At 46.4% G+C, this 26,827-nt stretch overlaps 1 protein-coding gene across 7 annotated transcripts in view; it reads left to right on the top strand.

The window, feature by feature from the left end:
* CELF1 (CUGBP Elav-like family member 1) overlaps positions 1-12,998 on the top strand; it is a 288,215-nt gene extending 275,217 nt beyond the window's left edge. For all 7 annotated transcript variants that reach the window (XM_086959737.1, XM_086959739.1, XM_086959734.1 and 4 more), the window contains one exon: positions 10,209-12,998. The gene's annotated coding sequence lies outside the window, so the exon portion shown is untranslated. The remainder of the gene's footprint in view (positions 1-10,208) is intronic.
* Positions 12,999-26,827: the final 13,829 nt, after the last annotated feature.

Genomic DNA, 26,827 nt, shown 5'->3' with positions numbered 1-26,827 from the left:
CTACAACGTTGCAATTTAGCCTATTCATCCATCAGGATACATTTAGCTGCGTTAGCAGCATATCTCCAAAACAGGCAACACCTTATACTGTTTAGAGTGCCAGCAATTAAAGCATTTATGGAGGGACTTAAACAAGTCATTCCCCCAAGGCACCCACCTTCACCAGTCTGGAATCTAAACATCGTTTTAACCAGACTTATGGGACCACCTTTTGAACCACTACACTCATGCGAACTACAATTTCTTACTTGGAAGGTGGCTTTCCTTATTGCCATTACTTCACTTAGAAGAGTTAGCGAGCTGCAAGCTCTAACTATTCAAGAGCCATTCATTCAAGTACATGCAAATAGAGTAGTTCTCAGAACAAACCCTAAATTCATGCCAAAAGTGGTATCCCATTTTCATATAAACCAAACAATAGACCTGCCAGTGTTCTTTCAAAATCCACAGACAGTTGCCGAAAGGGCCTTGCATACTCTATATGTCAAAAGAGCTCTACTTACTATATAGATAGAACTAAGGCATTTCGAAAGACAAAACAGTTGTTTGTTTCTTTCTCACCACAACACAAAGGCAACCCTATTTCTAAATCTGGTATAGCCAGATGGATCGTGAAGTGCATTCAGATGTTACTTAAAGGCAAAACGCACCTTAACAGTTCCCCCTAGGGCGCATTCTACACGCAAACTAGGGGCATCCATGGCTTTCCTAGGAAATATTCCTTTACACGAAATTTGCAGAGCAGCCACATGGTCAACTATACATACATTTACCAAACACTATTTTGTAGATGTACATTCCAAACAGCAAGATGCTGTAGGACAGGCTGTTCTCAAAACTCTTTTTCAGACTGCTGCAGCTGGCACGGGCAACCACTGCTAAGGGAGATACTGCTATACATTCTATGCACAGATATGAATTCAGCAGCCCACATGCCTCGAACTGAATATGCTACTTACCAGTATGCATCTGTTCTTGGCATGTAGGGCTGCTGACATTCATATCTGAAAGAGACACGTTAATGATAGATTCCTTACCTTAGAATATCCCCAGGCGTCAGACTGGATCCGGAACTTTTTCCGTAGCAGTACCCTTGCACGTCGGTAGGTGTCGTCTGCTGCTCCGTGTCCGTCGTGGGTGCCGTGATGACGTCGTCAGAGTACTTGGACGCCGCCTCCGCGTGCTGACGTCAGTTCTTCTTTTTTCCGCGTCAGCAAGGGCAGATCTGGAAAAAGCAGTACTTCTAGTCACTTTTTGACTAACTTTTTGGATCATTTTGATCATCTCTTCGAAGTCGTACGACTCCGATCGGTGCCATAGGGATGCCTGGATGTAAACACTGCGAGGATTGCGACCGCAAGATGTCGGTCACGGATCCTCATCACCTGTGTCTAACTTGTCTAGGCGACGACCACGACGACAAGAACTGCTCCGACTGCCAGGCCCTCTCTTCGAACGCCAGGCGGGAGCGGTCCCGCAGGCGACTCGAACTCAGACAGTCGGTCCCGCGCCGCGAGAGGTCCTGGTCCCATGGGAGGTCAAGTGACAGGTCGCGGGCTTGGAGCCACCACAGCTCCGAGAGTCGGCACCACTCCTCCGGGTCTAAGTCGTCGTCAGGTAAGAAACACAAGAAGTCGAAGAGGTGCGGGCTTCGCGTCCAGCTCCACACCCTCCGGTCCCTGGGCGAGACGCGACGCCGGAGGAGATCGAGCGCTTCCTCATGGCCATGAGGTCCCTCTCTCCTCCGGGCTCCGCTGCACCTTCGGGGCCCAAACGCCGCCGGCACCTTCGGGCCCTTGGCCGCAGGGCCCCACGGTCCCGATGCCGCCGGCGCCTTCAGGCCCGGTGCCGCGGGACCTCACTGGACCCGCTTCGGGATCAGGGTCGTCGCCGGTGGACCTTACGACCTCCCCGGCGTCGGTCCGTCAGGTGTCACCTCCGGCGCCGTCCTCGGGCGGCGCCATCCCCGATGCCTCCCTCGCTCCGGTTCCGACGTCGGAACGGCGCCGCTGGGCGCCGTACCAGACGGCGCTTGGGGATTTTCACTTTAATGAACCGGCCCCATTAATTGACAACCCTGGGTATCAGGAGATAGGTGATGAGGTGTATTGAGTGGGGTCTGAGGACCCTCTGACCCGAGAGTGTCAGTCTCAAGAGGACTGGACAGGGGAACTTGGGAAGGCCAGTGGTCTGGACACCTCTCCAGACACTGGTTTTTTCGGCCCATGTGACGCCAGTGGGGGGCAGGGTTCACCATCACCACTCTCACTGGCGCACTGTCATTCAGACAGGTGGGTGCTGCAGAACGTCTGAAGGGGCTACTCCCTCCCCTTCGAGACGACCCCTCAAGCCATGCCACCGCAACACCACTGCGTATCGGGGGATCATTTGCGGCTACTGCAGGAGGAAGTTTCGACCCTCTTGGCCAAGGGGGCCATCAAACGCATTCCTGTGCCAGAAGTAGGACGTGGTTGCTACTCCCACTACTTTCTGCTAACCAAGAAGGGCAAAGGGGGCCTACGCCCTATCTTGGACCTACAGAACGTCAACGGCTTCCTCCGGAAGGAGAAGTTCAAGATGCTGACTCTGGCTCAGGTCTTAGCTGCCCTGGACCCAGGAGACTGGATGTTAGTGTTATACTAGCAGGACGCTTATTTCCACATCCCCGTCCTGCCGGCCCACCGGCGTTACCTGCGGTTCACGGTAGGCCACGAGCACTTTCAGTTTACCGTGCTCCCCTTCGGCCATACCAGCGCCCCACGGGTGTTCACGAAGGTGATGGCGGTGGTCGCAGCTCATCTGCGCAGGTTAGGGGTCAGTCTTCCCTTACCTTGATGACTGGTTGTTGAAGGCGGGCTCGCCCCAGACAGTCGTCAGCCACCTCCAGACGACGGCAGACCTCTTGCACCAGCTGGGGTTCTCCATCAATGTGCCGAAGTTACACCTGTGCCCCTCTCAGAAGCTCCTTTTCATCAGAGCGGTTCTCGACTCGGCGCAGTTTCGTGTTTACCCACCCGAACAGCGGGTTCGGCATATACAGGCTCTGATTCCAATCTTTCAGCCTTTATTCCGAGTTTCGGTCAAGTTGACGCTGCGGCTTCTGGGGCTGATGGCTTACTGCATCCTTCTGGTGCATCACGCCCGTTGGCGGATGCGGGCTCTGCAGTGGGACCTGAAGTTTCAGTGGGCCCAGCATCAGGGCAACCTGTCCGACCATGTCCTGATCTCGAAGGGCACTGCGAGACAGCTGCAATGGTGGCTCACGGACCGCGATTGGGTCAGCAGCAGATCCCTCTTCCTTCCCCAACCAGAACACGTAGTTGTGACGGACTCGTCCCTTCAGGGCTGGGGAGGCCACATGGGAGAGGCAGAGATCAGAGGCCTCTGGTCTCCAGGGGAGACTCCCGGCTCCAGATAAACCTTTTGGAGCTGTGGGCGATTCATCTAGCACTGAAGGCATTCCTCCCCTCTGTCCGGGGGAGTGTAGTGCAGGTGTTCACGGACCGCATCACCGCCATGTGGTACTGCAACAAACAGGGCGGGGTGGGATCGTGGACCCTCTGCCAGGAGGCTATGTGCCTCTATCAATGGCTGGAACATCAGGGAGTGACCCTGGTGGTTCAACACCTGGTAGGTTCTCTGAACGCCAGGGTGGACGAACTCAGCCGCAGGTGCATGATGGATCACGAATGGCGTCTGAACTCGGACGTGGCACAAGGTCTCTTTCTGCAGTGGGGAGAGCCTTAGTTAGATCTATTCGCCACCGAAGAGAACGCGCAATGTCATCAGTTCTGCACGTTGTAATTTCCAAGGCGGCACTCGCTCGGAGATGCATTTCGTCGCGAGTGGAGTTGCGGTCTGTTATACGCCTTTCTGCCTATACCACTTCTGCCTAGAGTGCTGAAGATCAGGCGCGACCGAGTACAAGTTATCCTTGTGGCTCCGGACTGGGCACGAAGGTACTGGTATCCCGAGCTACTCAGTATGTCAGTCGATCCCCTGGTTTGTTTGCCTCTTCAGGAGGACCTTCTGTTCCAGCAGCAGGGGACGGTCCTCCACCCGAACCTGCCCAGTCTCCACCTCCATGCTGGGAGATTGAGCGGCGAAAGTTGAGGCCATTTGACTTGCCTCCTGAAGTCTGTAACATCATTCTGGTAGCCAGGCGTCCCTCCTCAAAGTCGGTATACGCCTGCAGGTGGAACAGATTTGTGGCATGGTGCACAGCAAAGGCTGTGGATCCTCTCTGCCCCTCTTTCTGAGGTTCTTCTCTTCTTTCTCTTGCCCAGCAGGGCTCTGCTCTGGGCACTATCAAGAACTACCTTTCTGCTCTTTCAGCCTTTTTGAGGCTGCCTGATCAACCTTCTTTGTTCAAGTCCCCTATTGTTAATCGATGCTTGAAAGGCATCACGCATACGTTCCCTCCTGTGCCCTTTTGTGATGCCTCAGTGGGACTTGAACTTGGTTCTTACTTTTCTGATGTGCTCTCCCTTTGAGCCACTTCACAACTGTCCTCTCCGCCTTCTTACTTTGAAGACTGCCTTCCTGGTAGCCATCACCTCTGCCAGGAGAGTGAGTGAGCTCCAGGCTCTATCCTGTAAAACTCCTTTCCTTTCAGTCCATCCGGACAAGGTTGTGTTGCAGACAAGGCCTTCTTTCCTGCCCAAGGTAGTCACGGCCTTCCACATCGGGCAATCCATCACCTTGCCCACCTTCTTTCTGCCTGCGCATCCCTCGAGAGAGGAAGAGAGGCTCCACCGTCTGGACCCAAAACGTGCGCTCTCGTTCTTTCTGGATCGCACACGCCAGTTCCGGGTGGATGACCAACTCTTTGTTGGTTACGTGGGCGCTAAGAAGGGGAAAGCGGTGCACAAGCGGACCATCGGAGAAGTGTGGCTCAGGGGTTAGGCGGCAGACCGGGAAGCTGAGATCGGTCCTGAACCAGGGTTCAATTCCCCGCCTCGGCGGGTCTTGGGCTAAAAATTCCACGGACTCGATAATTCTCGATCCGGTGCCTTCTCGACTCACGGGTTCACACTCTGCGACTCTGGGCAATCGCTTGCTTAATCTCCACAACGGCCCCTCGCGGCGGGATGCCTGACTTTCACCTTGTGGATACCCTACTGGGGCTATCGCACAGGGGAATATCAGGACGGGTTCCCTAAGCAAGCGCCGGGAAACCCACTGCGGGTAGCTGTGCGCTATATAAGCTCAACTACATTTACACATTTACATCTCGCGGTGGATCATCTTGTGTATCCAGGCGTGTTACTCCTTGGCAAAGAAGGAACCCCCTGTTGAGCTGAGGGCTCATTCCACTCGAGCCACAGCGACTATAACTGCTTTAGGCCGAGGAGTGCCCTTGCAGGACATTTGCCAGGCGGCTACGTGGGCCTCGCTGCACACGTTTGCAAGACACTATTGCCTGGACAGCCAAGTCCGGAGGGCTGGCTTCTTTGGCCGTTCCGTCCTGCAGGACTTTCCAGGACTTTCTGGTGTGATTATTGGTTCGCAGACCCACCAACGGAGTTGGTATTGCTGGGGTATCTATTCTAAGGTAAGGAATCTTACAGATGCACAAGTTACTACTTAGTGATAGATTTCTTACCACCCATCCTCCCCGTTCTGGGAACCGATATCTAGGGTTAAGGTCATCCCCTTTCAGGGCCCTAGTTTCAAGGCACCAGTGTTGGTTTTTAGCATAGCTCTGCGTTTCTGGCACGGAAAAGCTGTGTCTAAGAACTGATGTCAGCACGCGGAGGCGGCGTCTAAGTACTCCGTCATCACGGCACGGACGCGGAGCCGCAGACGATGTCTACCGACACGCAAGGGTATTGCTACTCAAAAATTTCCAGATCCAGTCTTGACGCCTGGGGATATTCTAAGGTAAGGAATCTTAACACTAACTGTCTTTTACAGATATATCGTTACACAAGTAGTAACTTGTGCATCGCCCACCCGCCTCCCCGGTGCCTGTCGCAGCTGTAGCATTCACTCTTTGCATGGACATCTCTTACTATACTCCATCTCTGCCACAATGGCGAAAAACAATCTAAGGATGGAGAGGATGCCCATGCGCACCGTAGTCCGAGGGAGGAGCCACCTATCTCGTGATACTTCGAAGATTCTTCCGGGACAACAATATGCAATCATCCGGACCAAACTCTAGGCGGCGATCTATGCACATATATGAATGTCAGCAGCCCTACATGCCAAGAACAGATGCATACTGGTAAGTAGCATATTCCTTTCCAGGTACCTCCGTGTTTTCATCCTAGAATCTGGGTACTTGGAACAAAGTAGATAACACCACCTCTGGTTTGCTAGCTCGTCATTTGCACCCAGTTAGTATAGTGCATCAGAAAGCTGTAAGCTTAGCACTTGCAGATTGTTATTGCAGTAAATCAGAAAACTGGAGGTAGGGAATTTACAAATGTGTTATTTGTTTGGTCTCTAGATACGAATGAGGCTGCCACCACAGCTCTTTTGTACAGTGTATGCTCGCTGAAATTTGCATGGTAATGTTGGTTCACAGGTTCTGTTGGATTCGGGGGAAAAAGCTGTAGGCAATCTAGCAGCTTTGACCCTCATGTTGGCACTGTGATCTTTAAATACTGGCTCTGTTTGAACATTTGTTACCTTGTTTTTCACCTTCGTGATTACCTGCTGCTTTATTCGACTGCATGTGAATGCAGAAGGAGTTTTTTTTTTTACACTTGTAACACTGGGACTTTCGTGTGTGTACCTCCTTTAGTCGTATGTTAACTTGCAAGAAAATCTCCTTAGGATTCAAGGGGTTATTGGATCTGGTTCTACTGTCTGTATTTTCTTTAAAAACTGGCTGCTCCTATTAAAGCCAAAGCTTTACTGAGTGAGTTCTTAAAATATGTATAGATCCTCACCTGACTTAAGGGGGTGCTCTATACGCGTGCGATTTAACGAAGGTACTCCTTCCCAAGAAGCAGTGTTACAGGTAAGTAGCTGCATTCACTGTCTCCCCTCCCTGTGATGTATTACTTTGTGTAACTGTTAAGCCACCTCCACACCTTCCATCTCTATTTGTGATATGCTGTTCTCCATTTGTCTTGCCTCTCTCCATTTTGTCGCTCCGAACCCCTTTTGCACCGTCTATTGTAGTAGGTGGCCTTTGTCTGTCCTACATATCAGACTCCTGGGTTCCTTTTCCACCTCACATATCCCTTCCTCACCACAGCTTCTCATGTCCGCCCTTCACATTAGACTCCCTGGTTCCTAAACACAGCTTCTCATGTCAGCCCTTCACATTAGACTCCCAGGTTCCCAATCACAGCTTCTCATGTCTGCCCTTCACATTAGACTCCCAGGTTCCCAATCACAGCTTCTCATGTCTGCCCTTCACATTAGACTCCCAGGTTCCCAATCACAGCTTCTCATGTCTGCCCTTCACATTAGACTCCCAGGTTCCTAAACACAGCTTCTCATGTCTGCCCTTCACATTAGACTCCCAGGTTCCTAGTCGCAGCTTCTCATGTCCGCCCTTCACATCAGACTCCCATGTTCCGATTCACAGCTTCTCATATCTGCCCTTCACATTAGACTCCCAGGTTCCTCATCACAGATTCTCATGTCTGCCCTTCACATTAGACTCCCAGGTTCCTCATCACAGCTTCTCAGGTCTGCCCTACACATCAGACTCCCAGGTTCCTAGTCACAGCTTCTCATGTCCGCCCTTCACATCAGACTCCCAGGTTCCTAAACACAGCTTCTCAGTCCGCCCTACACATGAGACTCCCAGGTTCCTAATCACAGGTTCTCATGTCTGCCCTTCACATCAGACTCCCAGATTCCTAATCACAGCTTCTCATGTCTGCCCTACACATCAGACTCCCAGGTTCCAAATCACAGGTTCTCATGTCTGCCCTACACATCAGACTCCCAGGTTCCTAATCACAGCTTCTCATGTCTGCCCTACACATCAGACTCCCAGGTTCCTAATCACAGCTTCTAATGTCTGCCCTACACATGAGACTCTCAGGTTCCTAATCACAGGTTCTCATGTCTGCCTTACACATCAGACTCCCAGGTTCCTAATCACAGCTTCTCATGTCTGCCCTACACATCAGACTCCCAGGTTCCTAATCACAGCTTCTCATGTCTGCCCTACACATGAGACTCTCAGGTTCCTAATCACAGGTTCTCATGTCTGCCCTACACATCAGACTCCCAGGTTCCTAATCACAGCTTCTCATGTCTGCCCTACACATCAGACTCCCAGGTTCCTAATCACAGCTTCTCATGTCTGCCCTACACATGAGACTCCCAGGTTCCCAATCACAGCTTCTCATGTCTGCCCTTCACATTAGACTCCCAGGTTCCTAAACACAGCTTCTCATGTCTGCCCTTCACATTAGACTCCCAGGTTCCTCATCACAGATTCTCATGTCTGCCCTTCACATTAGACTCCCAGGTTCCTCATCACAGCTTCTCATGTCTGCCCTTCACATGAGACTCCCAGGTTCCTAATCACAGGTTCTCATGTCTGCCCTTCACATCAGACTCCCAGATTCCTAATCACAGCTTCTCATGTCTGCCCTACACATCAGACTCCCAGGTTCCTAATCACAGCTTCTCATGTCTGCCCTTCACATTAGACTCCCAGGTTCCTAGTCGCAGCTTCTCATGTCCGCCCTTCACATCAGACTCCCATGTTCCGATTCACAGCTTCTCATATCTGCCCTTCACATTAGACTCCCAGGTTCCTCATCACAGATTCTCATGTCTGCCCTTCACATTAGACTCCCAGGTTCCTCATCACAGCTTCTCATGTCTGCCCTTCACATTAGACTCCCAGGTTCCTAATCACAGCTTCTCATGTCTGCCCTACACATCAGGCTCCCAGATTCCTCGTCACAGCTTCTCATGTCTGCCCTACACATCAGGCTCCCAGGTTCCTCATCACAGCTTCTCATGTCTGCCCTTCACATCAGGCTCCCAGGTTCCTAATCACAGCTTCTCATGTCCGCCCTTCACATTAGGCTCCCAGGTTCCTCATCACAGCTTCTCATGTCTGCCCTTCACATCAGACTCCCAGGTTCCTCATCACAGCTTCTCATGTCTGCCCTTCACAGCAGACTCCCAAGTTCCGAATCACAGCTTCTCATGTCTGCCCTTCACATCAGACTCCCAAGTTCCGAATCACAGCTTCTCATGTCTGCCCTTCACATCAGACTCCCAGGTTCCTAATCACAGCTTCTCATGTCCGCCCTTCACATCAGACTCCCAAGTTCCTTTTCCACCTCACTTATCCGTTGCAAATCACAGCTTCTCATGTCCGCCTTTCACATCAGACTCCCAGGTTCCTAAACACAGCTTCTCAGGTCTGCCCTACACATCAGGCTCCCAGGTTCCTCATCACAGCTTCTCATGTCTGCCCTTCACATCAGACTCCCAGGTTCCTCATCACAGCTTCTCATGTCTGCCCTTCACATTAGACTCCCAGGTTCCTCATCACAGCTTCTCATGTCTGCCCTTCACATTAGACTCCCAGGTTCCTCACCACAGCTTCTCGTGTCTGCCCTTCACATCAGACTCCCAGGTTCCTCACCACAGCTTCTCGTGTCTGCCCTTCACATTAGACTCCCTGGTTCCTCACCACAGCTTCTCATGTCCGCTCTTCACATCAGACTCCCAGGTTCCTTTCCATGTCACATGTCCCTTGCTAATCACAGGTTGCTGTTCCTCTCCCTTCTGCGTCCTGTAGTAGTGGCATGAATCCGTTTCACCCTTCAGTTAAGACCTGCCCGCATTGTTCGCCCTGATTTTGATGAGTTCTACCCATCAGGTCTGATATTTGGTTTTGTTAATTGACACTTCTCCGTACCCTCTCATCTCCAGTCCTTCTCTTAATGTGATGCATTTTTTTTTAGCCTTTCCCCATGTTCACCTTTGTCTCTGCCTCCACACCTTAAAGATGCATTGATTGGTTATCTATTTCTCCGATACGCCCCCTGCCCTCAAGCTACCTCTAGTTCATTTCTTTGGGGATTGATCTTCCCATGACTTCTACTACCCTACGTCACTAGTTGATGGATTGCTTGCATTCAACAGCTGTCTGCACCTCTCTTCTGGTGCATTGTGTTCTGTTCACCATCTCGTCCCCTCCCCTCTTGTGATGTGATGTTTTGCTTTGTGTTACTCAGCCATTCTCCTGTTCTCTGGTTTGTTTTTTCCAGATTCCTCCCTGCCGTTTGTTCATCGTTGTGCCTAAAGCATGTCGGTGTGGCGTTCAAGTACATCGTCCAAATCCTTGTCTCTTCAGCTTCTCTGATGCTTGAACTCTCACCTTTGACCCTGTGTTAACCTTTGATACTGATGTGTATGTTATTTTATCACGTTAATTTGTTCTTCCTTTGTTTTTTCTTTTCTGTTGTGCTGCTAGCTGATTCCTTCTAGAAACACTGCTGAGAGGGAGGAAACATTTCAACTTTGCATTTGAATATTTAAAAAATCTATTTTTCTAGACGTTGGTAAACTAAGCACTTGCTCTTGTTATAGATTCTTTGTAGCAGTTTCTGGAGCAGCCTTGCTAGCACACTCGGTTTAGTTATTTCTGTCTGAACATACAGATGCAAGGCTGAGTCCAGAAAAGAAATTAAAAAAAAAAAAAACACAACTCTAAGGGGGGACTTGGGACATGAGCTTGTTCTCGTGGGTGATGCTTGGCGCTGTGGTCTATTCAAGTCCTGCTGAAAGGCCCAGTTCTCCACTAAACAGCCGCAGTAAAGCTCTTGGCAATGAGTAGATCCTCGTTGTGCTTAAGGGAGAGTAGTGTTGAATTGGAGTTGTTCCCCAGCAGTAGTGACTGCTCTGCGCAGAGAACTGAGATCGAAGCTTCTCTAAGTTCTGTCTGGGGAAGGCACTTCGTGATGGACCAGTTTGGTGATCCAGCTCTGTTAGTTCATCATGCTCTGCAGAAACAAGTAATGTCTGTTTTTCTTGATATGCTGGAGTAGAGCTGGGTCGCCAAGTTCTCCAAGTCTGTGTACAGACCCTTGCTGCTCCCAACATGTCCTCTGACTACCCCTCAGCGTATCTCACCAAGGCTTACCCTTACTCTTTGATACGCTGTACCTGGGGTTGGTGAGTTTTTTTCTCATTTTGTAATGAACACGTTTAATCACCCACCCCCCAAAATCGATCTGTGCGTTTATTGTACTGAGTGAGCTGCTAATTACATCCTATTCCTGAAACCCTGTGTAACACTGGACATTTAATGACCCATCTGTTATCTTTCCAACAGGGTCTAGCCTCTTGTGGAGTGTCAGTAGTGCTGTTGTTTCAGCAACTAGCGACTGTTGGATGAACTGCACTCAGGGGGAGTTTCTTTTTTTGGAACCCAAGATGGCTAGAAGGTAGTTAGGAGTCAAATGAGACTAACTATGTAGAAGGCCAACAATGCAAACACTGGTAGAAGACTTAGCACAGCGAGGGTTGATGGCAGGACTGCTGGGTACATAGTTGGACCTGCAGAGGTGGTTCTAGGTATCATTGGGGGTCATCAGTGGTGGTCATCAGTGGATCTAGTTTAGCTGGAAATGTGAAGAAGTCAATTGAAAGCAAAGCCATATGGTAAGTGCACTGCAAACCTGAATGGCTCACTCTAAACGCACAGCTCGATTCTTGGCGGAGGATAGTGGAGCTAGAGAGCAGCAGCATTCCTTCACGCCTCAAATGCAGAAACCTGTGGAATCCTTTTCTCGATACAAAAGAAATGCCAAATTTGATTGTGACGGAGCACTGCTGCTCAATTCTGGTCCAGTTCTCTTTTATTTCTTTCCTCCCTTTATATCTTTTATTTTGCTTGATTTTAATGGATTTGAGATTGTAGAGCACATTAGCCTCTGATTTATGGCTGCTTTTTGTGAATAATTAAAAAACAAAAAAAATCTTTTGAAGACAAACCTGTGGGCTTTTATATTGGTACAAACTGATTGTATTTAACACAAGGGTTTTGTACAGTTTTTTTGCCTTTTCTACTAGAAAATGATATAAAGTGACTATCTCTCAATGTGAAGCTTAAAAGAAAACCGTGCCACTGACCATCCCTGCTGCCCGTTGGCTGGAGAGATTCTGGCTGCACTACCCTTCTATACTAGGACTCTCTCTGACTCTTTTGGACTGACTGCTCCTAACATGTCTCCTTGCAGATCCTCGCCCCTTCCAGATAGGTAACCATCATAGATGCTAACTTCTCCCCTCCTTCCTTGACAGCTTACTTTGAAGGTTTGACCTCCCTTCCAAATACCTATCCTTACAGTAGCAGAGGTCACCTGTGCCCAAACAGCAGGTGGATATATCTGCCCCATTACATTTAGTACTCTGCCTCCTGCAGGCAGTGATCTCGCTCCTAATGGCTCTACATTTGGCCGAGACACACTGCTGTTGATGATCTTAGAGACACTGGCTATTACCTTCTATACATTGCTGACTGCCCCATAGATGCGAACCACCCCAGCTGCATAGCAGACTTGCTCTTGCGCAAAGCGTTCCACCGGCGGGCTGCAGAGAAGGTGACCGGCTGTACTGCCTGCAGAAGCGGAGACCAGGATCCAGGTCTCGTATACACCCGACACGCTTCTTTTCCCCGAGGTTTCTATTTTTTGTTGTTTTGATTTGCAAAGTTAAATGTCTATTGTTTTTTCTTTTTTTCCAGTGTGAAAGTGTTGTAATATGTAGAAATAATGGATTTACTTTAATGGTTTAAAAAGAAAAGCAGGAGGCCACTTGTTCATCAATTTACTTAGATGCAAGTTTGTAGACTTGAAGCTTGAAAAGCAATATGTTCAAGTCGAAAGAGCCAGCAAGTCTGTGTTTAAGGATTATTTGTGCTCTTTTTTTTTCTTTGTCCCAGTGGGGTACTTATGGATGTTTTAATTGCACACACACGTTCACTCTGACAAAATAATTTTGTACAAGTGTTACCTCCCTGTGTTTATTTGCTATTAAATTGTTTGAGAAAACCAGTGTCGTCTCTGACTTATCTTTCACCAGGCAAAGTAATGTTTGTGCTGCATCTGCTGTCCCAAAAATTCAGAATGATGAACAAAAACCAGTGCCTATGCTTGCTATCCAAAAAACATAAGCACCAGACTTCTACTCAGGAATATCTTTGGTTCCTCACTGCTGGTGAGATCTAAACCATTGGCTCACTGCCTTCAAAATCTTGATGGAGACTCCCCTCCTGGGAAAGTCACTCACAAAAGAGTGCACACCTAATCCTACCCAGCTCAGACTGAAGCTCACTCAGATAGAACAAAACACTTGGTTTGAACTGTGATGGTTTGCTTCACATTCTCTATTATAATTTCCATGTGCATCATGGAGGATCTAAAAGTTGCAGCATTAACCAGTGTGTGGCACTAGCATCATTATCTTCTCTGTAAGTGATGTGGTACCTCTGTACCAGCAGTACCATGGCGAGGCACCAGGGGAAAGGTGAGTGTGATTGATTTGACCAGAATGCCCTGATAAGCTCATAATTGTAGCTGAAAAATGTTTTTAATTGAATTGCATCGAGGCATGAACCTTTGTGGCTTTATAGTCTTTTGTTTGGTGATCTGTGCCTGGTCCAGAATTATTGGTCTTCCCTCTCTCTTTGGGCTTGCCTGGGTCTTCAATTTGCCTCCAATTTTCAGCCTTAACTTAGTGAGGAGAGAGAGGCGAGTGCTATGGTTTGTCATGGAACTGCTTCTTTGATGAAGTCAAGATTGTGACTAATTGCAGGCCAAGAAATTAAAACTGTTAGAATATTTGATAGTCAAAAGCAATGTTCCCTCTAATTTTTTTTCTCTGTGTGCGGCAGTGGAGTGTCTCTCTACGCTGCAACCATGGCTTTGTGCACCAGGAACCAGACTGCGTGCATGTGCATCGACAAATATAATTTCTATGGTTTACTTTAAGTGAAAAGATGGTGCATTTCCACACATACAACACCATGTTAAGGGTCTCAAGGCAGGTTTGCAATTTGGATAAACACACTATGACATCAATTGGTTAGTCAGGAGAGTACACTTCAGGTTTAGAAAAGCGCAAGCCTCCAATGGTGGTACCATCATAAGATTTGACAAAATATTCTTAACTGGAGCACTGTTCATTGGGTGGGGAAATGTTGAGAGCCTATTCAAGATAACATGTTCGAGGCATGTGGGCTGCTGAATTCATATCTGTGCATAGATCGCCGCCTAGTGTTGGGTCCGGATGATTGCACTTGGTTGTCTTGGAAGAGTCTTTGAAGTATCACGAGATAGGTGACTCCTCCCCTGGACTACAGTGCGCATGGGCATCTTCTCCATCCTCAGATTGTTTTTTTCCGCCATTGGGTTCCGATGCTAACTCCTATACTCCAAATTCAGAATCGAAAACAAAACTTTTCTAAAGGACTTAAACGCTATTCTCGTTCGGTACCTCTCTACTCGATCCAGCCTTCCATCTCAAATCGGTCATCGACGCGGGCCGTTGGGCCTTTTCGACGCCAAGTGAGCCGACCGTCTATGGAAAGAAGCCTGTTTAAAAGGTGCCCACAATGCCACTCCAAGTTCCAACATACTGACAAACACTCAATATGCAACAAGTGCCTTCCCCCTGACCATAGGGAAGAAACCTGCCCAGCATGTGCCCAGTTTTGATCGACGAAAACTACGAAACCGACGGGCCGCCAGGCAAGAAATGCAGCGACAGGCACCGGAACCGGACACCCTCTTCGATAATGCCCAGGATCTACCGGAAGCTCCAGACTTTGACCTAGAAATCGTCACCGTCGAGGACTACTTGGACTCCGATGACGAGATACCACCGGGGCAAATCGTGAGTACCCTACCCCCGACACCAATTAGCCCGTTACCAAAGGCTCCGGTCGAGGCATCGCCAAAAGGCCTTAGCCAAGATCATAAAGTTTCGCCAGCCCCGCCATCCGGCTCCGCTCCGAAACCGAAACCTTCAGAGACCCGAGGGCCCAGTACCCTCGTCCTGAAGAAGGTTCCAGAGCCAAAAAAGGTCGTTGATCCGAAAAAGGCTGTACAGCCAAAGACCGTCGAGCCAAAGAAGACTGTCGACCCCCAAAAGGCTGCTCAGCCAAAAACTGTCGACCCCAAAAAGGTAGTCGAACCGAACAAAGGCACGCAGCCGAAGGGCGCCGAACCAAAGAAGGTCGCCAACCCGAACAAGCCTACTGTTCCGAAATCCGTCGACCCGACGAAGGTGCTGTACCGAAGCCCGTAGCACGGCCGGAAAAACCTATTGAACCAAAGATAACTGCTCCAAAGACACCAGTCGATCCAAAAAAGAACATAGACTCGGAAAAGTACACATCCAAAAAAGCCTACGGAGCACAAAAAACGTGTCGAACTGAAAGTTCCGGTCGACCCAAAGACACTCATCGACCCGAAAAAAGGCCCTGAGCCGAAGAAAACCAACAAAACATCAAAAGTCGTCGAAAAACCAGGTGTTACTGACCCAAAAAAGTCTAACACTCAACCCAGGACTGTAGAGGAAGAACTCTTCCATCCAGATCCATCAGACGACCAGGCAAAGATATATAATAATCCAGAGACTGATAAAGTTACCATCCTGCACAGAAAGAAGAGGCCTTTGGACTTTGGCTCTCACTTCCCTATTCCATTAAAGAAAAAGGACTTTGGGACTTCTCCCTCTAGACCCTTCATCCCTTTTCAACCTATCATGCCTACTACACCTTTTGCTACTTACTCTCCTTATTCTCCTTCTCACCACGGGGACAATGAGGGTAACATGGGGGATTAGCCACAGCCTCAATATGATTTCCCACAAGATCCTCAACCACAAGAGGAACCATGGTAGGAGCCAACAGACCCTTACAACACCCATCCCATCCTTCATGTAGCCTCTTATCCCTCTAAGCCGTCACCTACTGATGACACCATAGTCTTCAATCAACTCATAGACAGCGCAGCACAATTCCACAATGTAGACATGCATAATGACCCTGTTGAGGAAGACTTCTTATTTGAAACCTTCCCTACTTCAGAAAAAACTGTCAGAACACTTCCCATGTTAAGGGGAGTTCTAAAACATGCACCTGACATATTTAAGGATACAGCCAAGGCACGGGTAATCAATCCCAGAATAGAAAAGAAGTATAGGGCAGCTCCTACAGACCCTACGTACGTCAAAGGGCAGTTACCACTAGACTCACTGGTAGTGGCTAATGCACGTAAATGGGCCATCTCCCAAACAGGGGAAGTACCTCCGGGGGAGGTACTTCCCCTGTTTGTGAGATGGCCCATTTACGTGCATTAGCCACCCCCCCCCCCCCCCCCCCCCCCGATAAAGAGTCAAAAATACTGGAGGCATCAGGCAAAATGGTAGCAGCACAAGCCTCCAACTCATGGAGAATTGCTAATACACAAGCCCTACTGGCTCGTTACGACAGGGCGCACTATGATCAGCTCGAAAGCATAATGCAACACCTACCTGAGCCTTTTAAAGCACAAGCTGATGACCTCATAGAGGAGGGAAAATTCATAACAAACGCCTCCATCAAATGTGCGCTTGACGCAGCAGACACTGCAGCTAGGTCAATTAACACTAGCGTCTTACTACGCAGACATGCATGGCTACGTATTTCCGGTTTTAAGAATGAGGTGCAGTCCACCAACCTGTCAATCAGGATTTTCTATTTGGCCCTGCTGTTGACACCATTTTGTATAAAATGAAAAAAGACACAAACCGCAAAATCAATGGGAGCATTGCATTTTCAGCAACATGGAGGGTCCTTTCGACGCTCCTCATACAGAGCAACTACACGAGGAAATACCTCGCAAACATCTGCCTCATACAAAAGTAACACACAAGGTTCCTTCAACAAAAACACAAACCGAGGAGGTTATAGGGGCAACAAAAATAAGGGAAGAGGACGTGGAGGCAATAACACCAGAGCCTCCACTGCCACAAAACAGTGACTTCACTCGCCACCTCCACACCACCTAACACCGGTCAGAGGCAGACTCCAACAGTTCCTACCTGTCTGGAACGCAATTACCACAGACAGGTGGGTAAGAGAAATTATCCAGTTTGGTTATTGCCTAGAACTAACTTCTACACCACCAAACATACCACCCATACAATGTCCTATGTCCACGGAACACATCACCCTGCTACAACAAGAGGTGAAATGCATGCTGGAAAAGGGGGCCATAGAGCAAGTCCCTTACCACCAGCAAGGGACAGGAGTTGTTGCGTTCTAATATAGGACCCCGATTAATACTGTGACCTTATTCCCCTATACGGCTATAATCCATTTGTACCCCTATAATGGCATAAACGATCAAGAGTAATATTCCAGAAACTCGTCTCTGGCCTAACACGATCAGAGACACATTTCAGAATCACTTCCTCTGCAGCTCATTAAAGCAAATGACACAGCAGAAGCCACTATCTAAGATTCATAGATTACACTCCGAGTTCTTCAACAAGATAAAACTCAGCAACCTGGGAAAACCCCGCTTGCTATGTTTTGATTAGTAATAGAACTCTAATGAGCACTGAGAGACGATCACTTCCTAGTGACATCTTTATTGACGTCTTATGTCCAAAAACTTACGTCAAACAAGGCACCTTTCAGGTATAAATATTACCAACGTTGCCTTAAGCAAACGCTGCCTCAACAACATCGATGATAGCGATGGTGTGGTGAACATAGGAGCAGAACAGCTGTCCCTTGCAGAGCCCAGCAGATACAAGCTGCCCACGGACGCTGCCCCTCCTCCTCCTCGACGCGCTGAGAGAGACGCTGTCTTTTCTCCTGCCAAGAAAATCCAGCTCCGGCGTTTCCAGCCTACTCTTGCGAGTAACTAGGATATCGAGTCCTGGAAGGAGATACAAGACCTCCAACATTCTATTTCAGAGGTATGGTGTTGACTAAACCCTTAGAGTGAATTCTTGAAGCAAACCTTGGCAAAACCAACTTAACTAAAACTGCTACTTACTTACTCCCTCCCAAGTATTAGGCTTAGGTCCGGTACACTGGGGTAGGCGTAGTTAGAAGCACCAGTTGAGTACGTTAGCTAATGTATATATGAATGTATATATTTTATTCATTTTAATCATTGTATGGCTAAGAAACCATATCAATGCTTTTACAGTATTATTTCGCAATCCTCATTTTACTGTACGCACTTTTTATAATAAGTCTTGCAATTGTGGCAATTTATTTCTGTCGCACGAGAAGAAAGACTGTTCAATAAATAATACTTTTTTATTGAAAACGCCCGTCTCTCTATTTCTCTGCATCTTGGTGAAAGTAAACTGCACAACTGACTGAGTAAAATAACTGTCTATTGTTTCACACGACTCTAGAGATTGACTCTTATTCTAAGGAGCAAAGTTGTCATGTTTATGCCGTTGTTGGAAAACTGAATCCCTTGTCTGTACCAGGGAAGCTGATCACTTCCTATTCAGTCAAGAAAGTTTCCAGTGACCTCTGAGCTAGTTGGTAACAAACCCAATTAAGTTTAGCATAGTCAGTGGAGACCTGGAAGATCCGCACTTCTACGTCTGTACTACTGTTTGTTATTCCAATGCGCAGGGCCTATTGGGAAAATAGGAACTACACTACATGGCGCCCAACGTTTGGTAAGGCGATAAAACGAACGCAAGATATTAGAGTAACTCAGTCGTGCATTTTTCACACAGACCCCTTTCTACCGTAAATACTCCAATAGACGTCTGGAGTGGGTGAAAGGTTAAAATCCGCCCGAACTTAGTAGGAAGAGATTCCTATGTAAAGCTCTGGTTTATTCAACGTTGAAGGATACAGTGTTCCAAAATATTGTGCACCTAATCTTTGTCTCATTGGAGACCCGCTCTGCAAACCTTGCATTTATACAATGCCAGGAGAAAACGGAACCGCTGCACCCGCAGTAAATGCGACTGAGCAGGGTCCCGATGAAACTAATGAACCGGGTGCAATAATCATTCTGGCACATTTAAGAAAATCTATAACGTTAACTTATAGACAATGGACTGACCACACAAAGGTCAAAACAACAAGTGATGGACCGAATGTGGATCAATGTCACACATTCCCCCAGTCAAAAGATCTGGGCCCAAATCCATCGTTTTTTTGCACTCCACACCACCCTGGGTTAGACAATGGCGATATGCAAATCAGCTCTGACCCTGTGCCCCATGGGAACAGTCCAGTCCGAACTACAAAAGCCATGTCCTTCCCAGAACGGAATCAAGCATCCGAGGACCGGACCGGTTTCGAGGTAACACCTCTCATCAGCCCGGCTAGCTTGACTCCAAGTGGTGTGGAGTGCCTGGGACCCACGTGGATTTGGGCCCAGATCTTTGGACTGGGGTGAATGTGTGACATTGATCCACATTCGGTCCATCACCTGTTTTGTTTGCAAATTTGACCACACAAGGTGGCACAGTCGTCTTCGTGATAGAGGCACACGAATATCGGCAGACAGAGGTATTCTATTCATGCGGCAAACGCTGCAACACACAAGTTCCACTATTACAAAATAGGGGATCCACCGGAAGAGTACACTCCTTTCGAGGAGATTGAAATCCCATTAAAATTCCAAGAGCATCTGCTCTGGTTTAAAGGCGCCCTAAAACACAATGATCATATTAGCAGGCTCGGTCCACTAGGTAGACCAGGAGCAACGTGGCCGGTTCTGGCCAGCTACACACCACATCCGGACATTGCAAAAATGTCAAGTGAAGAACTCTTAGTTAAAATAAGAGAATTAACGAAGGCATATAGAGAGTTAGTTCAATTGACAATGGAGGATAAAACGATCCGTCAGAAATTGAAGGAAACGGATGTAACAGATCAACCAATTGAGCTTGCCAGAATTATAGAAAAATGTTATGAAGAACTAGGTAGAGACAGCTTGGGTGGAAAACCAGTAAAGCCCCAACTGCTCGAAAATCCTGAAAAATGATTTATTAAAAATAATTCAGACACTCCTAAAAAGAGCTGGGATGGAAATAAACAATCCACTCCCAAAGAAAAAGTTTTCCAGTCCAGAGGAAGGTCTCCTCGACGGAGGGAAAGAACTCCGACTCGAGAACACCAGTCTCCCCAGAGGGAGCACTCTGAGAAAAGATATAACCTTAGAAATAGGGATAATTTGAAGAAGCCTGATAGATATCAAAGTATTGATACACGTCCCTCTCGATCTTTCTCGCAGAAATCGGAAAGAAGAGGACGGTCAGACCCAGGAGAGCACACCAAGTCCAAAGACAAGGAACCTGCTCAAAGTAAAAAATCTCAATTTCCAATAAAGAAGGTAGCCAGTATTAGAGTAATCGAACATGCCGAGAATACTGGTGACACCGTTGAAAAACGGGGAGTGGGCACAGACAATGCTAGACAGTGCAGCAAAAATCACCATAGCTCGCAAGATCCGGAGGAGTCATCTGGAGACAGTGGACACGAATGAATACATTCAAGTAGAAACTGCCGACACCAGAGTTAGCGAGCCCCATAAGATATACGAAATACCACGGCGTATAGAGGGTGTTAAGACTAGGAAAATAAGGGGTCTATTTTGGGATAAACTCTCAAAAGGCTATGACATTCTGTTAGCTGAAAAAGATTGGCCTCCAGAGTTTGTCAGGGAGTGCCCTCGTGGCGAAATGAAATGATTATACCTGCCTTCTCGAATCACATTCCGATTCACAAAAAATATACTTATGCAAGGAAATGGGCAGTAGCCCAGGCACCAGCATTTTATAAAAATCATGTAGGATGGGATGAGGACTCTCCTCCTCACAAAATCCAGTTAAAAAGTCAACCGACTGCACAAAGGCAGTATCCCATTAAGCAAGAAGCTAAGAAACAAGTCAGGGAGATTTTAGATCAACTTGAATACCAGGGGGTGATTGAAACATGCACCTCTCAAATGAACAATCCTTTGTTTCCTGTCTCCAAACCAGACTATTCATATCGTCTAGTTTTGGATTACAGACACCTTAACCCATGTTGCAAAACATTTGCTGTACAGAATTCGCATAGTGCTGCACTAATGAATAACATAGTTAGGAAAAAATATAAAATGACATTAGACATATCTAATGGTTTCTTTTGTCAAAATATTGCACCAGAAAGCAGATACTTGACCGCTTTCTCAGTAATGGGGTCACAGAAAAATTTCTGTAGGCTCCCACAGGGATTCAAGAACAGCCCAGGACTATTTTCAGCCAGAGTAACAGAGTTACTACAAATATAGGATGATGAGGCATTATCTTACGTAGATGATATCTATCTCACAGAGGACTTGGATACTCACTTGAAAAGAGTGAACACCATTATACTTGGGTTCGCAGCAGAGGGTTACAAATTCAACTTTAAAAAGTCTCGAATTGCCCATCTGACAGTATTATTTTTAGGATACGAATTATCAAGTGAAGCGAAAAGCCTAGCGGACAACTTCTTGGAGAAGTGCGCTGTACTCCAAGCTCCAAAAACTCTGAAGAACTTACAATCGATTCTAGGCTTCCTGAGTTTCGGTAGAACTTTCATTCTAAATTATGCGTAGAGGGTTAAACCTCTCTACGAACTAATTAAACCTGATTTTAAACCAATCACCTTGACTCAAAAACACACAAATTTTGAGATCACTGCAAACAGACATGTTAGCTAAAACAAAATTAGATACACGTGACAACACACGCGATCTTGTAATCAAAGTCATCCCAGGAGGATTCGGATTCACGTACCTGACCTCTAATGAGGGAGAAAAGGTACCCATTTCAATTAAATCTCACTTGTACACACAAGCGGAGAAAACATTCAGTCTCACAGAAAATACCGTGAAAGCAGTAGAAACTGCATTAGCGAATGAACGAGAACTAGCACATGGCAGAAGGATCAATATCCTCACAGCGGAATCCGCCTTCGAGGCGCTATTCAGCCCAGTAAACCTGCCTACAGTGTCACTGGATCTGAAATGGATACAGTGTGTAGATTCTCTTAGAGCGGAAGATGTGAAATACTATTTCGCCCCGCAATTCGAAAAACTGAATGATTTGACTTATGAAGAAGAATATCCTCTGCCAATCGAACTTCTGCCTCTCCCACAGTACGCCTGTATAATCTATACAGATAAATTTGTACAGCATTTCAACGTAGAGAACAAATCCTACGATACAGCCTGTGCGATTGTTAAAGGTCGTTGGCTGTGCGGTAAATTCAGACCGAAAATAACAAAAACTGAATCAGTTAGAAACTGTTCGGCTCAGAGAGCTGAAATCAGATCTTTAAAGATGGCGCTTGAAAATGCAGAACGTGAATTCCCAACACCAATCGTGTGCGATTCGCATTTTTGCGTCAACTCTTACAATAATAAGTTGCAGAGCTGGATTCAAAATGATTACAAAGATGACGCAGGTGCCACAATAAAGCATAAACTGCTTTGGAAACAGGTAGCTCTTTTACAGAAAGAACTACAAAAGACTCACGTGATACACACTCTGAGTCATCAACGTGATGGCGTTCATGTTGCAGGGAATTCATTGGCTAATACAGCCACAGCGGAAGCACCTAAACCGGCTTCCGTAGCCACAAAAAAGCGTTCAGAAAAATACATAGACAGGGAAACCATGCTGGCAGTAAAAACGTCCGTAAAAGGCAACTGTGCAGCACTACCCGTGAACTATCCACTCAATTATGCATACGTAATCGATGCAAACTCCGTTCCTTTTGCTCGAATCCCTGGAGTGGGGGATAGGGTAATTCCAAACATGAACCGGAGAAAGTTATTAATAGCAGACGCACACATGGGTGAAGGTCCAAGGCACAAAAAGATCAAAGAATCTCTGACTGAATTACAATCAGTATACTGGTGGCCGGGGATGAGCGTGCAACATCAAATATATGTGAAGAACTGTCCCAATTGTGACAGGGATCGCAGTAGTGAACTGGTACAGTCTGTTGCCCGGCTACCAATTAGAAACAGCGTAATGCTGTCTACATGCCATCCAGTGTCCTATTAATCATTTAAGACAAAATCCACTTAAAAAATGTGGCCCCAGCGCTCGGCTGACGCCAGAACGGTTATAAAAGATCTGCGAGTCTTTATCGGCGCATACGCAATTGCCATGTTCCATTCTGACCAGGGTCCTGCTTTCAGCTCTCGAGCTTATAAGGAGGCCATGGCCAGCATGGGCGTTGGCTTGCGGTATTATTGTCCGTCACACCCCGAAGGGAAAATTGTGGTAGAAAGAAAAAACCGGGACATAAAGCAATCTATAACAGCGAAGGTATTCGGTTCGGGTGATGGGTGGGTCAAACATTTAATAAGTGTCCAGTTAAGTCTTAACAATTTACCAAGAAATTCTTTAAAAGGTTTCAGCCCATACAAACTATTGTTCGGAACTAGAATGCACATTCAGGACTTAGATAGTCTGGTATCAGTGGTAGAAGATAAGAATAAAGACTTTGACATAAAAGATCGTTTGGCTGTTTTACAGGACTTGAATGAAACAAGAAAATCCTTAAGCAACACAAAGTTAAAGCAACAGCCAGATACCACTGACGAGGCACCACCAGCCCCAGCACCACCAGCCCCAGCATGGCCTGTCTGGATTCCAAAGATTGGGGATCTAGTCGGAGAAAAAATAGCGGTGAAGAAGGAATTTGGGCCTTCTTACAGAAAAGCAGTACCTGTCTTAGCTATCAAAGGAACAAGATCAGTAGTACTACCGCCCCTTGCTGGTAAAAAGGAGAACAGAGTTGTATCAATCGACCTGGTAAAACCACAATCATGTGGCCTATAATCAACAGTAGGCCTAGTGGACTCCCGAGAAACAACAAAATACCCAAACTTGCAACAATCCAAGAGGTTCAAACTGAAATACTAATCACATTTGATAAGCCTGCAGTGCACAGAGAGAGACTATGCAATAATGCCATGGAACTCGTGCCACTTGGAACACAGATTGAAATAGTTTGTCAAGAAACACCAGTCTACAATGATGTGGCATCAGAATGTGCTACCGAAAGACAAATTGAAAGAACAATTCCAACAATTGACAGAACTGCCTCTGGCTACTTCATCAATTTCGATAACTTTTCTGAGAATCAAAGCAACCCAGAAGTGATGCCAGAAACAAAGACTTTTAAAGAAAAAGCAACAGAACTCTTTCATCAACTCAAGGAAATTTACCTTATATCTCCATGGTTAGAGTTCTGGTTTGGTCTAGGTATATTTTTCCTCCTGCTTTGGCTCATCATGGTACTTTGTTTGGGAAAATTCATTGAGGGAAAATATAGTTTAATGGACACAGCAAGTCAGAACATCAACTTACTCCTCAAACCACACAGATCATCCCACGTGAAGAAAAGAAAACTGTCAACAGTAAATGTCACAGCCATTCCAATACCCGGCGGGGTAGTATGGGACAAAACTGAATATGAAATCTATGGTCCGGTTGAAATCCTTAAATATCCTCACCAGTTCAAGGTTTCCTTAAGTGACTATGTAAAACCAAGTACATTTTCTGATGATTGGGATTTTGAAAGTATTAATAATATGATGTCTGATTTAGTGTTGTCAGCAAGATTTACAGAACATGATTATTTACAAGGTTCGTCTAGTTATGAACAGATGTACTGCTTCTCACATTATGGGGATCATTACTTGCATAAATCTGCGCAACCTAGAAATGTTTTTGAATATAACCAAAGGGAACATTGTGCTACTCCACCTAAAAGCAGTTCTAAAACATTCTATGAGAAATTTCAGTACTTCTCAGGGTTTAACACCAGTAATGCAGAAACGTTTTATTATAAACTGTTAGATAAAACAGGGTTGAAAACAATGCTGACAAATACTAAATTGATATATTCAGAAGCATTTTATGAAAAAATGATGACATTTGGTTTTGATTTTTGGAAAAATAACATTGAAACAAAAACAATCTGGGGTACAAAAGATTGGCAGGTACAAGGCCTAGAAGCACTATTTCGAGCCTGCATGATCCCAGAACAAATAATGTGTTTAAATGAAACAATTCAACAAACAGCCTGTCTTGGCCTAGCTAAGATCAAAGACCTTAACAAACCGTCTATTCCAAAGCCAATACCTGATAATGCAACAACATATATTGAGGTAGACGTATCTAAAATTTTACATCCAAACAGAACACATCCTGATTGGAAAAAGTGGTTAATCTTGCCTACTGACACAAACAACTGTCAAGATAGATTCCTGAATAAAACACAGGGGTTAACAATGACCAGACCAGACCCTAGATACTCCCAGAGACAACATCCAGGGATAGTAACAACATACAGTGTAGGGAAGCTGTGCCTTGAATGGCTAAAATCATCCACACTGGCTGAAATTAAGCAACACTTATCTTTACTTAAAGATGGTGCTGATTTGCGTGATTTTATTATGGAACCATGCAAACGGCGTCAAAAGCGCTTCATAGCGGCCAGCATCTCTGCGGCATACAATGAGGCTTGGAAAGTCACACAAATTGAAACAGCTGAAAAATACGAGAAATTGATCTTATTAATTTGGAAAAATCACTTCCTGTAGTCGACAATGGGTTAATGACTTTGTCCTCCAGAATATATTCACTGGACAGTATTGTATCATCTGCCATAGATATAATAGACAAAGACTTGCTAATGTTACAGCATGGCCAGTCGCAATTGCGTTCTATTGTACAGTTAGGCTGGACGCTGCAAAATCTTCATTCAGGCTATGTGCCTTGGCGTTTAATCAACACAACGTCATTGTTTTCCATCTTTAACCTTACTGATAAACAAATCAGCTTATCACAGAAAGGAGCAGACTATACAATCCTGAGCATTGAAAAACTTGAGAGATTACCATTGACAATGTCAGAAAGTCCTGTCATTGAAAGGATAATACACGGTATTATCACAATTCCGATAACAACTTTCCGATTTAAAAATTGCCTTGAATACATACCAACTGGCCAGTATGAACGATTGGGTAAAGGATACATTAAGTCAACATGGAAATTACCATACACACACACATGCTATAGTGACAGCAACAAAAAAGTATTTCTTAGTGGTGAAAAGTGTAAACTTTCACTAAGCAGTATACTTTTGTGCCAGGGTATTAATTTACACGGAGCCTGTGAAGGAAATTCTAACAACCTTTCATGCCACCAGCATGTCACACCTGCAACGCAGATAGAGCCTTTCTTGAAGCAGCTCTCGAATGGGAGTTACATTCTAATAACAGATCGCAGCTGTTGTGGCCTTTTGCCAGGGAAAGCATATCTTGTAAGCGTAACTTCCATGGTCAAATGCTGTATGCAAGCATTGTTTCCAAACGGCCCTGGAGACACTGAGACTCCCATATGGCCTTGTTTGAATTTCTTTTCTATACGAATTGATACTTTAAGCAGAATGAAGTCTGTGCTTTTGCAGACAACAGTGCCCATCACGTCATCAAAAGAAACGTATGAACTCCAAGTTGCAAGGACAACATCAAAGATTCATGACCTTTTATCAACAAATTGCCCCGTGCATTTCACAGAAATGCTTAGCCAACTCCTTAACATGTCTAGTGCCACAGGCATCCCAGGCATATTTAAGACTATTTCTACGGGACTGTTAACACCATTCAAAGCAATTCTAGGAATCATTCCTAATTCTGTCCATTCAGTCTTTGGCGGCATACCCCTGATTTTGGGTCTTGTAGCAGGCATTTTATTTTTGACCCTCCTGCTCCGATATGGCAAGCCAAAACTCAGACATGACTCTGACAAGGATGGAAGAAACGATCCTAGCAATACGCTACCGGGACCGAAT

The sequence above is a fragment of the Lissotriton vulgaris genome, chromosome 2_2 (genome assembly GCF_964263255.1).
Source record: "Lissotriton vulgaris chromosome 2_2, aLisVul1.2, whole genome shotgun sequence".
NCBI lineage: Eukaryota > Metazoa > Chordata > Amphibia > Caudata > Salamandridae > Lissotriton > Lissotriton vulgaris.
This window is presented reverse-complemented; position numbering and strand designations above follow the sequence as displayed.